Genomic DNA, 12921 nt, shown 5'->3' on the forward strand with positions numbered 1-12921 from the left:
TTTATATTGATTTAGGTGTATTGAATTTCTAACCTGCATGCTCGTTTTGGCTAGTCATAGACTATGAATAATCTTTGCCTTTTTTAATATAATAAGCTTTTAAAGATTAGCTTTGTTTTTGTTTAATAAATATCCTAGGACTGTCTTATTGTGAAGTCATTCTGGTTAAATTATTAAAAAAACTAGCCGTGACCAACATGACGTCAATTAAAAAAACACTTCTCAAAGGAGAAATTTCAAAGTAAAGCCCGTTTAATTATAAATTAGGCCTGCGATAATTACGCGCCGAATGAAAATGCAATGCCGTGAGCTTGTGACAAATGACTTTCCCCGACTAATCACCTTATTTTTCTTACTTCGGAAATTTTGCAATTTTCTTACGATAATATTATAATTAAGAGCCTTTTTATTATCATAAGTTCAATTATAAATTTGGTGCTATAAATTAATGCTTATGTATACAAGAGTTTTATAATAGGAAGCAAATAGGCTGCAGGCTCATCTGATGACACCGCAGCCGACACTTATACTGCCAGAAGGTTCGGGATTCGATACATTTAGCGATTATTTTATGATTTTTGATCATATATCTTACTTAGAGAGAATTTAGTTTCTAAATAAAATTAATTACGATAAAATACGCGATTTTTTGTAAAATCTTTAATATTATCTAGTTTCTTTCGTATTCTAGAATGTTATTAAAATTAAAAATTCTTCCAAGAGGCTGTCAATTTTGCTAACGAGTAACGTACTTTAATCATAAATATTCATTGAAATCCCGTTAACTTATTTTAAAAAATCAAACAATAAACGGGGATATGAAATTGCTAAACATATTTAGATCACATAAGTAAATATTTCAATATACATGTAATTTTAATCTTAAGCAAATCGACAAAACACGGAGATCAGAGATTAAGCCTCAATTAAACCGTTCGACCCTAATCCAAGCCATCGGTAATAGAAAGCGATCTAGCGACAAACCACAGCTACGATATAAATCAAGCTACACAAATAAGCCACGGCCGTCAACGAATAATGCTTTCGATCCGGGCTGTCCCACAAATTATAGAGAGCCAATTCAGGGGATGGAAAAGAGTTTACTCCCATTTTTCTTGGAACATATACCATGTTCAATAATGCACTAAGACGGCTACTTTAAATAAGTTACATTGACTATAATAGCTCTCAGTTTTAATACATACATTTTTTTCATTTAATTTGTCACAATTTCTTTGAGAATCACAAATCACAAATAGCCTATTCAAGTTTGTCTTTATCAAATTGTGTAAAAAAATTATTTACAAGATATAATCAAATATCGTTCTACTAAGTATTATCATGGCTTAGTATTAAACGCTGCATAAAATATTGCTATGTCAATTGTTCGTTTATCCGTAATACGCTATACTACTATAATACTTCATACAAATGTTTTACATTATGTGTGAAAATTGTCAGTCTGCATAAAACATTTAAAAATGTTGTCTATGTAATGGGTGACTAATGAATTCAATTCAAATTGTCCAATAAATTATAGACCGGCGAATCACGAGAAAAGAGCGCTTTAACACTTTAATTGCTCTGTACTTTTTGTTTTTGGATTATTTTATCGTTTAACTCATACATTAACTTAACAGTCACCTAACTTTTATTGTATATATAAAAATTTATCTAAAATGGCCTGAATAAATTGTAGAAATAGTAAAGGTGGATTTTAACGGTTGTCAAGTAATGATTTGGAGCATTCCACAGATTATAGACTCCGGAAGTACGACGAACGTGTTTTCCGGGATACCGGAAGTGCCGAGATCGTGTGATTGTGGTCGCTTGAAATAAAATTTAAGTCTAGCCAGCAATGTAGCTGAGGCACGCAAAGTTGAATTTTAAATAATACATCATTTATCGTATATTAAAGTTCTGTTTTAAAACAGATCCATATATCGTTTATATTTCGCTTTAGTCCACCTAAACCATTAGGTATCTAACGAATCTTACAAGTAAAATTTACTATGAAAAGTAGTAATAATTTTTATTTTGAAAAGTCTCTGAAGTTCTGAGAGCTTCTAGCCATAATAGCTAGGGTTGCTCAAAGTGAAACTGTCATAATTTAAATAAGTTATAAGTTTCTGGTCCATGTTTTATCTACTACTAAGTATTTAACTCGCAAAATATTATTACCTATGTGTATTTACATGATTACCTAGGTGTAACAGGGTACCCTGCACTGATAACATTATACTGAGAATAGCATCCTAACAACGCAACACCCAGAGCGAGCTTAATTCAAACTGTGCAGAATTATGCACTTGTGATAAACCTTTAATACCAGACAACAATTTACATCTAAATTATGATGTTTCGAGTTCAGTACCCGTATAACAAGACAAATTTAAATTCAGTTAAGCTAGTTGCACACATTTGCTGAATTGCAATATTCAAAGTCATGAGCCGGCTTCGGAAGCTTTTAATTAATAAGTTGGGCTACTGTTGAGTAAATACGGTCCGAATCAATGAAAATCAAATAAATTCAATTTAACTTAATTTTTAATAAAATACAAGCAAAACTGAAACGCTGAAAACTTAGTTCAATAGTATTATTTTCTGTACTAAAGTAATTAAAATGTATTTAATAGATGCAATCGAAAGCTAAAAAAGGTCTTCAGGGTTCTATACATCCATTAATATAGAGTAGACTCTAAAGGTCTGACTCGTTATTAATGTATCATTAGAAATTTATAAATTAGCAAATCAATGCATAATCTGTTTATTGCCTTCGCGGCATAGATGGCGTTAATATGACTAAATTAAACAGACTAAAGCCTAAATCATAATATCATATTTTTATCAGTCATATAGTAGTTTCTCGTTGACTGCGATTGCTATGTGACGTACGTAAATAAAGTAATAAAAAGTTGTTTCAAAAGAATTAATATTTAAAATTAAATCAAAACTGTCCTTGAATACATCAGACAGCGTAAATAACATAAACACATGCTAAATATCCAATTTCTGTCCGCCCTCAATCTTGTCAACGTTTCACTAAACTGTTGTTCAAAAGAGCTCCATACATCAGTTGTAATGCGGGAGTTTCATCTCCATCAGAGTAATCGTTGCGATAAATACAGCACGAGATTGGCCGTGATTCCAGTGATTTAAGGCATTTAGGACAAATTAGTGTTCACGTCCAAATATCACGATATTTACAAGGGTGATATTTCAGTGACAAGATGGACGCTAGCGGTTTTCATGGGTGTCGTGGTTTTTGAATTTAGAACCATTTGGAATACCAACTCAATTTCATGAGGACAATCGCATATCCAATATAGTTAAGTAATAAGGTTTTTATTAACGTAGCTGGTGCCATGGTGGAACTCGTACTTGTGAATAACGCGAGATTTTATGTTTTCCATTTTATAAATATAGTGATACAAACATTAAAACCGCAAAATGAAATTATGGTTTAAAAAAAAACAAATACAAAATATTAAGATGAATAAAAATTAATAAATACAGCTATATTTATAAGCTGTAAAAATTGACCTATTGCAAGATTGCATGGACTTAATATAATTAATCTCTCTATATTTCATTTATTTAATAAATTGATTTTTATAAATACACTGTCAAACTCAAGGAGAATATTAAATCGAGAAGTAAACGTCATAGAATTCATTATCATCACAATCACAAAGCGTACACGTATAAAATTTATACAATCAATAAAAAAAATTTTTGACCAACATTATATGTGAAAATTCTATTGACTAAAAATACTTTACAGATTGTAACCTACTTATTAAATTGTTGTCTTGAATGGTTGTAAATAGTTTATTTCAATTCATGTAAACATGTGCGAAACTTTACAAATAAATTTGATCCCCGACCTTCGCGATCTCATAAAAGCTATTAAGATGTATTACATTTCCTGAGTTAGGAAGTTAAATAAGTTTACGAACTCGTATACTTCGTACCCAGTTTGAGACTATCGTGTCGATAAAAGACAAGTTGTGTCCGCGGTATGACAAAGTCGGAAAAATAAGACGAAAATTGAAATAAAAAGAAACTCTATATGAATCTTTATTTAGTAAAATCCTTTGATACGGAAATAGACATTACATAATTAAATAACAGATTTAGGTGGATTTTATTGTGTGAAGTTAGTTATAAGATAATTTTTCGTTTAAGAAAATGGGCTATTAAATGTGTTAGAAAGAAAATATCTTAATGACATTGTTACTAGATTTGTATTATGTTTACAATAATAATTAATTTAATTTAATTAAAACACACATACCTCTCAATTAAATGTTTGCATGCAAAGTATTAAGCCTGACAGTTTTTACAAATAAGAAGAAGATTTTAGTGTAATAAATAAAAAATGCCTATTTTTAAAAGCCTAGAACAAATCAGCACATTGAAGTATAATTACAATTCATGAATATCTTAAATGGGCAATGTGACATTCCGATAGCTTTACATAATTTCAAATGATTGGTTTTCATAAGCGTTGATAATAACGGGAACACAATAACGCAGGGGTTTCGAATTGATGACTCCAATTCACTGGATTATTAATGTGAGTTGACACGTTCATATTGAATCATGTCAATGGCCAATAACTATCATTGGTTAAAATGATCATCAATATCTACTATACAGAGGTGGCGAAACACTTTATGGCTATTGTCTCACATTTCTGCATTTCTCTATCATTGTAGTTTCATGCAAGTGGGCAGTCTCTACCATCGATTTTTGCGTCAGATTTCAAAACAATAAATTAAATGTAACAATAATATTACAACGATGGCGGAACGTCTTAAAGCGCATCACATCTGAGCTGCGCATTCTATTACCGCATAGCGCTCACGACCGCTCTGTCAAGAGAGTACCGAATAAGAAGAATAATAATATTAATAACATATTAGAATTTTTACGGAAGTAACGCAATATAGTAGCAGCAACCACTGCAGTTGGCAGGCATTTTTTACACCGTCCACTTTTGTTAAGGGTGTGCGGGGTCTTCTGTCGTATTTAGCCAATAATAAAGAAAACTACTTTTATATTTTACATTAATAAAGCTAAAGTGCTTTTTAGAAGGCTTTGACTTTGACTTTTTGGAAGGAAGAAATGCTCACTCTATATTATATCATCGCATATACACCAGTTGCCATACATTACTAGAATTTATTTAACCACACTCTTTGAATATATACTTTATGACAATATTATTTACGTTTTAGAGGTGTCATAAAAAATGGCAATACATTTGTACATCAAACGATTATTTACGTTTCTTTCAATAAAATTATTACTCGTGTAATACTCGTAACGTTTATAGAGCTAATTGAAAAAACAATATCGTTGGAGATAAAATTAAAAATGTATTTATTTATTTATCTTGCTTTTTTAGTAATAATATTGTCATCGATATGTATATTGGGCTTTAGTATTAATTCCTGTAACGCCCATGGGTATCGAGGCAATCAATCGATGTTTGCTTTTCTATGTTTTTTCTATAGACGATGTAGGATTTTAGTTTAGTTCTCAAAGACACACAAATGATTCAGAGCCGGATCCGAACGGACGGCTTTAAGGGTAAAAAATTTACACTTTAACTAGACAAATCGGCAGTTGATTAATATGACTTTAATAATTAAACAACGTAACTTAAAATGAGAGATAAATCTAAATCATTTTTACATAAATATTACGGCAAATGTTTTCTATAGAAAACGAAATTCAAGTATTAAAAATAAAGATATTTTTTCGAGCACGAAGCTTTGATAAACAGTTTACATTAACGGAAAATAACACTTAATCGTTGGTAAAAACTCGAGTTTAACTCTTATTTTTTTTCAACTTCGTTCGTTTGAATTATTATCTTTTTCGAAGTTCGCAAACAATTTAATTGGCTTGACTTAGCCTCAAAGAAAATAATCGTAAAGTTAAACAATTTACTGCTATACTTACAGACGTCTTTTAATTTCAAAAGCGTTATAGGCTGTTGCTAAAAGTTTGCAAATAATAATGTTTTGACAGTACCTACAGTCATCATTTTTTGGAAAAAAATAGATTTAATATACATTGCAAAATGGTAATAGAATGCCTCGTATATATTATGTTTCTCTACTCCTCACGAAAAGGATAACTTTTACATAATTTTTCATAGACAAATAAGTCAACAAATACACCAAACATGGAAAATGATCAACAAGGTCTTCGTTTTGATTATAACGTTTCATTGAAATCACATCCATTGTCCGAATAACTGACGGCACAATAACGAAAAACTTTAATTCCGCAAACCCGAATAATCCGATGACAAAGACAACGGAAACTATCTTTTACACACAGGGATCCGTATTAAATTTTAAACTAACGACTCGGATCTGCGGGCACATCGAAATTCCAAAAGTACACTACGTCCTCATAAAGACTTAATATTTCAACAGAACTGACTAAGAGAGCAGTAGTCACGGCGCAACTTTTAATTTGCTTAAAGTTGTTACAACTTGGAACGGGTCCCTCGTTGGGCGCCAAATTAGGTACAGCCAGAGACTACAGCATAAAAGTGGTAGACATAAGTCTACTGATAGTTTAATTCATGCTCCTCGGGATAAAAATTCCCCTCTGATTTAGCAATACTTTTTTCTTTTCGTAAGACCCGTTCGAAATTGTCATTAAAATTCATGATCGGTTGTCTCTTACCTGCCTTTGGTCGAGTTTAAGAGTTCGTTTCAAAGGATAGTGTAGGTTTAAAAGTCTATTTAGATTTGAAACTGAAACGAATGTCTCTGGGATATTTCTCGTGCCCGAACCAATTTCTCTTGCTTTGCTTTGAGTCTGGAGTGTGACATTAAAGAGTGCTTTATGTATTATACTCGAGAGATTTTAGATTTTCGTGGATCGCATGCAAGTATATATACGATGTCATTTCAGTAATGCAGGATATGGTAAATTAACTAACAGATTTTCCTACTTTAGTTGGAGTCTAACCTTCTATAAATTTTGTTTGCTTATTTATGTTCTGAGATTATTTAATAGGGATTTCTCATAAATTCCAAATTATTTTAGGTTTTATCCGTGTTTATGTATTGTTTTTAAAACCTGAGTAATGTTAAAAACTCACCGTATTTTGACTTCCTTCGACTGCCATTCTGTGTGCTTGTCAAAGCTAATGAGGATAGCCGCAATTTCCTGAAACAAACCAGATCCTTTTTAAGAAAATAAACTAGTATATCCAAAACAATGAATCTTGAGAAAATTTGAGCATCGCTTAAAATACACATTTCTTGACATTTTCGGACTGAGTAAAAGTGACCTTTCAAGGACTCAAAATTATACTGATTTTTTTTCGTAGTGGTTCAATTGTATAATGTTTCTGTTCAAGTTTATTTCAAAGCCGTAGACGCATACCAAAAATATGAATATTGACATTTATAATTCGAACACGGATTTGCAATTCATTCTCGTACAAAATGGTACCGAATTCGGGATACATCAACAAATCCCCAAACAATCACCCGCAGACAAGCGAGCAGGCGTTTCCTCGTTGTTCTAACGAATTCCAGCTACTTAACTATGCCTCGCTCGGCCCAGATTACTCCGGGGTAATAAATCTAGGGTCATGTGGTCCCACAGTGTTTATAAATTTAACGGAGCAATTTGAACGCTATCTCGATCTTACAAGTTTGCGAAGGACGATATTGTGCGTTGTGGGACATAACTTTTTTAATGTGTTTATGATACCAAGTTGCTATCAAATGGTACGTTAGTAGTTGGTTTTTTGCGACATTAAGTTGTGACTAAAGTATATTGATTCATGATTTTTTGATTCACTTAAACCAAATAGATGAGTTGTATTAGAAATAATATATACCAAGTTGCTATAAATAATAAATAATTAACAGTCAGTTTCTAGTTATTAGTATTTCTACAATTGTAAATGAAATAGACAGTTTATCCCGTTAAACTAATATTATAAAGCCCTAAATACGGAACAAGGCCGCAAAACAGCCCTAACATTTTGATATTCCCCATAAAGGTCGGTACACGACTCATTTGCATACGATAATAAATGACACATGTGTACATCCTATATTCGCGTTTCCTCATTTTTCTGTAATTTTGCGTAAAAATGTTTTTATATTCCCGTATTATGACCGGTTATTGTCGGCTCTGAAATATCGCGGACGTAAAATTCGGCCTGAGGCCTCGTTGACATAAAACTCAAAAATCGGCCCAACTTATCTTTAATAATAATGAATAAATTATACTTTTATTACACTTGGAGGAGTCCTTTTATTTAACGATTGATCGGATAAAGTGCGTTCGTGTTTCTGGCTCAGTAAAATTTTAACGCGTCCATTTCAAATGAATGTTATAAAATGTAGATACTGATTTGCTTCAGTCTCTGAATAAAATACGTTAATTGCGAGTATAATAACTTGATGGTAACAATAGTTTCTTTGTTCGGCGATATGGTTTATTAAATTCACTTTATATTACTTCTATCTCAACAAAATTATTATAAAGTCTGAAGCACTTATTAAAACATTAAATTATTGTTTCCTTAATAAATAATAATAATTATTATTAAGTAATGGAAATAAGTAAAATTTACAAATCAAAATTCTATCTGCTAAACTTGTACATATACAGTAACATAACATAAATAACGGCATATATTTAATACGGTATGAATTCTGTTTGGATCAGTATGTTCCAAAAATCGCCAGGAACGTTAACTTACAAATTGTAACAATAAAGGATTTATTATTACTTCCGTGCTCAATATTTACTTTCGATACCGTATTGTTGACTTATGAAACCGTTAATAGGGGCATATTTTCTAAAACATTACTCGAAAATAAGGGAAAGTCATTAGAATTTTCGCCCTCAGGGAGTCGACATTCTCCGAGCAATAATTGATAAGGGTGTGGTTTAATTAATGCTTGATGAGCGTTTTAATACATTTGAATCAATATTTGTTCTATTATTAAATTTTAGTGTGTGTTACCTCAACTTTATTGATTAAACGAAATCTACGCCAATGTAATTTAGCCCATTGAAGTCGATATCGCTATAGAAATTGATGTATATTGATGAGACTTTGTAATATACGCTTTTTAATATATCATGTAAAGAAAGCCTGAAGTATTGGTATTACATTGGTGATAAAAGATAATATTTACTATTTTTTCAGTATATATAAGTGTTTTTAAGACAATTGGTTAGTATGCCATCACGAAAAAATTCTGCCCATGAAATAGTCGACTGAGCCAACACACTACTAAAGTCTCCAAAAACACCTGTTCAAATTTTAGTGCGGCTCCCTGAAACTCTGTATAAAAAAATAAATAGAACGTTGCTAGTCAAACTCTTCCTCCGATGAATGGGCTCGCAACATTAGGCGACTGAAACATCGAATGAACCCCATTGAAATTTTATTGCCAGACCTACACCGCCCTTCAGTTACGTTAATGACGCAATAAGGCCTGACGAGTGACGTCTGCTATCATGACAATTCACTAACTTTCAGAGTTATTTGGGATCTGCACTAATTTACTTTAAATTCATGTTTCCGTCGAAAGAGCCGTTTAAAGATGTGAATGTTAATTAAAAGTGACACTTTCAAATTCTTAAGTAAGTAATTGGAAAAAACACATAATAATGAAATTATACAAACTTTTTTTCTTAACTTATCATAACGGTTATTGGAACGGATGCAAAGTATGCAACCAATGTGAGTTTTTTGACTTGTATTTTTCAGACTATCCTCCTTAGATCAATTTTATTTTATTTTTTATTCATAAAATCTAAAGGCATTCGTTTTTCGTTGTAATGAAGATTACCTTTATTAAAATGATACTACACTGTGAGGCTTTGAACGTTTAGTATAAATGGTATTGAATTAAATTTTATTACTTTTAAATCAATCCTTTTATATATATATGGCAATGAACTAAACCGAAATTTACACATAAAATATGCCAGATTCCACACGCGCCTCCAAATTCTCATCAAATGAAACTAACTTACATCTCTGATAACTACCCAACTTATGCTTAACTTGAGATAAAAGCACGAAGAAACAAAATTAATCTGAAAGTTCTAGTAATTAGTATGGTGGGATTAAGTGGCACCGTTAGTAAGCGTCGGTTTAACTAAGGTGCCTAACTCTCAGTTAAAGTGGTTGGTTTAAAACTCGGTTAGCTCACGGCCGCTACAACTAAATTGTTTACAAATACTGGACAAAATTTATTGTACAAATTGTATAAATTGAGCTCTTTTGCGTTATATTTAAATATTTCTTTCCGTTTAATTCAATATTTCACTATATTATGCATTACATGATTTTTCTCTGCAATCTGTAAAGAGTTTAAATTTAAATATACCATTTTTATAATCATAGTAATAGTAAACACTTTATTTACATCATAAACATACTACTTCAGTTCACACAACGCAAATCACAATATAAAGTAAACAAAATATGTAAAACCGCCGATTCTACTGAAAATTCTTCCTGATGACCGAAAGGAGATTGTTTAATAGGAAATATTCAAAATATTTTTATTAAAATAACATACACTAAAATTATAGCATAAAGTTAAAAAATAAATTCATAAAAATCTAATCCAATATTTCATTGTAAGACAAACTTTCTAATATACTATAACATTTAGACGCAGCAAGATAAGGATAGCTTCTCAATCCCGTAAGACAAATATGTTCAAAAACAAGTACTAAACAATATAAAAACTTTGTGGTATATCGCTAAATGACAACGAAGGAAGGCTCTATCGGGGCGATAAGAGTAACAAACGTTGGTTTCCGGTTCGGCGCAAAAAGCCTAGGCTTTCTCGATAACGACTGCCTCTATTTCGTTACCTATTTATAAATTTAAATACAAATACATCCTTGGATTAAGTTTATGCTATATTTAGTTAATATAATTTTATAGCTATATTTCTACATTAATAAGTACAGTACTATCTACTTCGATACATTTAGACCCGAAGTCGTTTTCTTCATACGAAGAAAAAACCAAGTGCTATAAAAAATTAATCAAATTAATAGTGTATTAGTTTTTTTTAAATGATTATTAAATTAATAAGAGTAAGAGCCTGCGTTGTTTTCGTAGTTGCTTCGAAACTGAATAGTGAAATAGTTAATATTGAGATTTGGCCTTGCCATATTTGTATGGATAAATATTAATGGTAGTGATTAGTGTATGTAGAACGATTAGACAAACAGTTATATAACAAAGGGATAGAATTCCCCAAACAGTTGTTCAATGCGTTATAATAGTTGCGGAGCTTCTCCATCATTTATCGAGCTGCCGACTAGTACCGCATTTAATGAACCGATGTTTAAGAAAAAAATATGAATATGAGTATTTAATAAATATATGTTCTGCATTTTTCTTTTTCGGTAAATAAACTCTTCTAAGGTGAGATTTTAAAGAATACATCTTCTAAAACATACCACTAGAATAAACTTGACTTAAAAATATAATATGGTGCCGTAAGCACGCTTAATTGAAATCCAAAAATGTTGATATTATGAAATATTCAGTTTTTAATTTAAAGACTTAAGTGATTTAAGATGTATCCAGATAATAGGGATTTAAAAATTGTTATTATTTTTAAATTTGTTGCATTTGATGGTTTCAAAAACGTACTTGATGGGTGATATTTTGTCGGGCAACTCTAGCCAACGGAAGTATTTTCATTAATTTCATTTCTATACATATTATGCCCATTTGTAAAAATAATATTGTACGTTCTGCAGTCCTCTTTATTTTCCCTAAATAAATATAAGATAAGAAAAATACAAAAACCAAATGGAATAAATAAATGTAGGTAAACAAAAATGTATGAACATCTGTGTACATTCTTACCGAGTATCTATTTATAAGAATAAAGCACAGATTTTTATTGCAATTTACAAACTTTCACTTAAGAATATTAATGTAACTTTATATAGTATTTAAAAATCGAACAAAGGTAAACTGTCGAGTTTAATTTCCGTTCCAATATGGCGGCATTTTCTTCATAAATTTAATTACAACCTGTTTCCGCTTGCTTTATTGCTTAGCGTTATTTAAGATAACTTTCTTTCAACTTAAATTGTTGTCTGAGTTCTCTAGTTGATAACTCCGTAGCAATTAAACGGTAGCTTTTTGAAAAGTTCCTCTTTAGGATCTTGAAAACTTTCATACTTGAGTGCATAATTAAAATCATTCCATTTAATGCATTATTCTCAAGTATATTAACATTAACTACATTTAGCTGTGCAACTTTTGTACCTTTAAAAAGATAGATTTAACGAAAATAAAGTTTAGACAATATTTAATAAGTATAGACAATATAATTAAATATAACACATAATCTCTTTAAAAGTCAGGTGAAAATTAACCACGTGGTTTCATTAATAACTAACTCGTTTCCTTTGCTTTCTTTTATATTTTGTGTTAAGGCTGCAATGAAAATTGACAAATCATTATTATTTATAACAGACGGAATTGGTTTCAATTGATAATAAACTAAGATAAATCATCACTTGTTTAAGCGCAAAACCCACTTAATTATAATTGATGTTCTAATATCTAAAGTGCTTTACATATTTACAAATCTTATCTCTGGCAACATTAATAAAAGACGGTCTAAACAATATACCATTAAAATTACATTAATCACAGTGGAGGCTTTCAGGGCGAAGTTTCGCCTAAAATGCCGCTAAGCGATCCAAGTTGGGTGTGGACTCAAATGTCATGATGGCATTTAGGCCTTGAACACTTGCTTGTAATATGAAGCTTAGAAGAACAATAGTTTTTCCGGGTATAAACGGTTTACGGTTGTCGGTAAACATCCAGAACAAATGGGAAATGAATGTGTTGTCTAGTGACTTTGT

At 31.0% G+C, this 12921-nt stretch overlaps 1 protein-coding gene across 2 annotated transcripts in view; it reads right to left on the reverse strand.

Annotated features, from left to right (window-relative positions):
* LOC110992935 (calmodulin-binding transcription activator 2) overlaps window positions 1–12921 on the reverse strand; it is a 146685-nt gene that overhangs the window by 51165 nt on the left and 82599 nt on the right. For both annotated transcript variants that reach the window (XM_022258940.2, XM_045627916.1), the window contains exon 4: window positions 7133–7200. The gene's annotated coding sequence lies outside the window, so the exon portion shown is untranslated. The remainder of the gene's footprint in view (window positions 1–7132; window positions 7201–12921) is intronic.

This window comes from Pieris rapae, chromosome 4, assembly GCF_905147795.1.
Source record: "Pieris rapae chromosome 4, ilPieRapa1.1, whole genome shotgun sequence".
In the NCBI taxonomy this organism is placed as follows: Eukaryota; Metazoa; Arthropoda; class Insecta; order Lepidoptera; family Pieridae; genus Pieris; species Pieris rapae.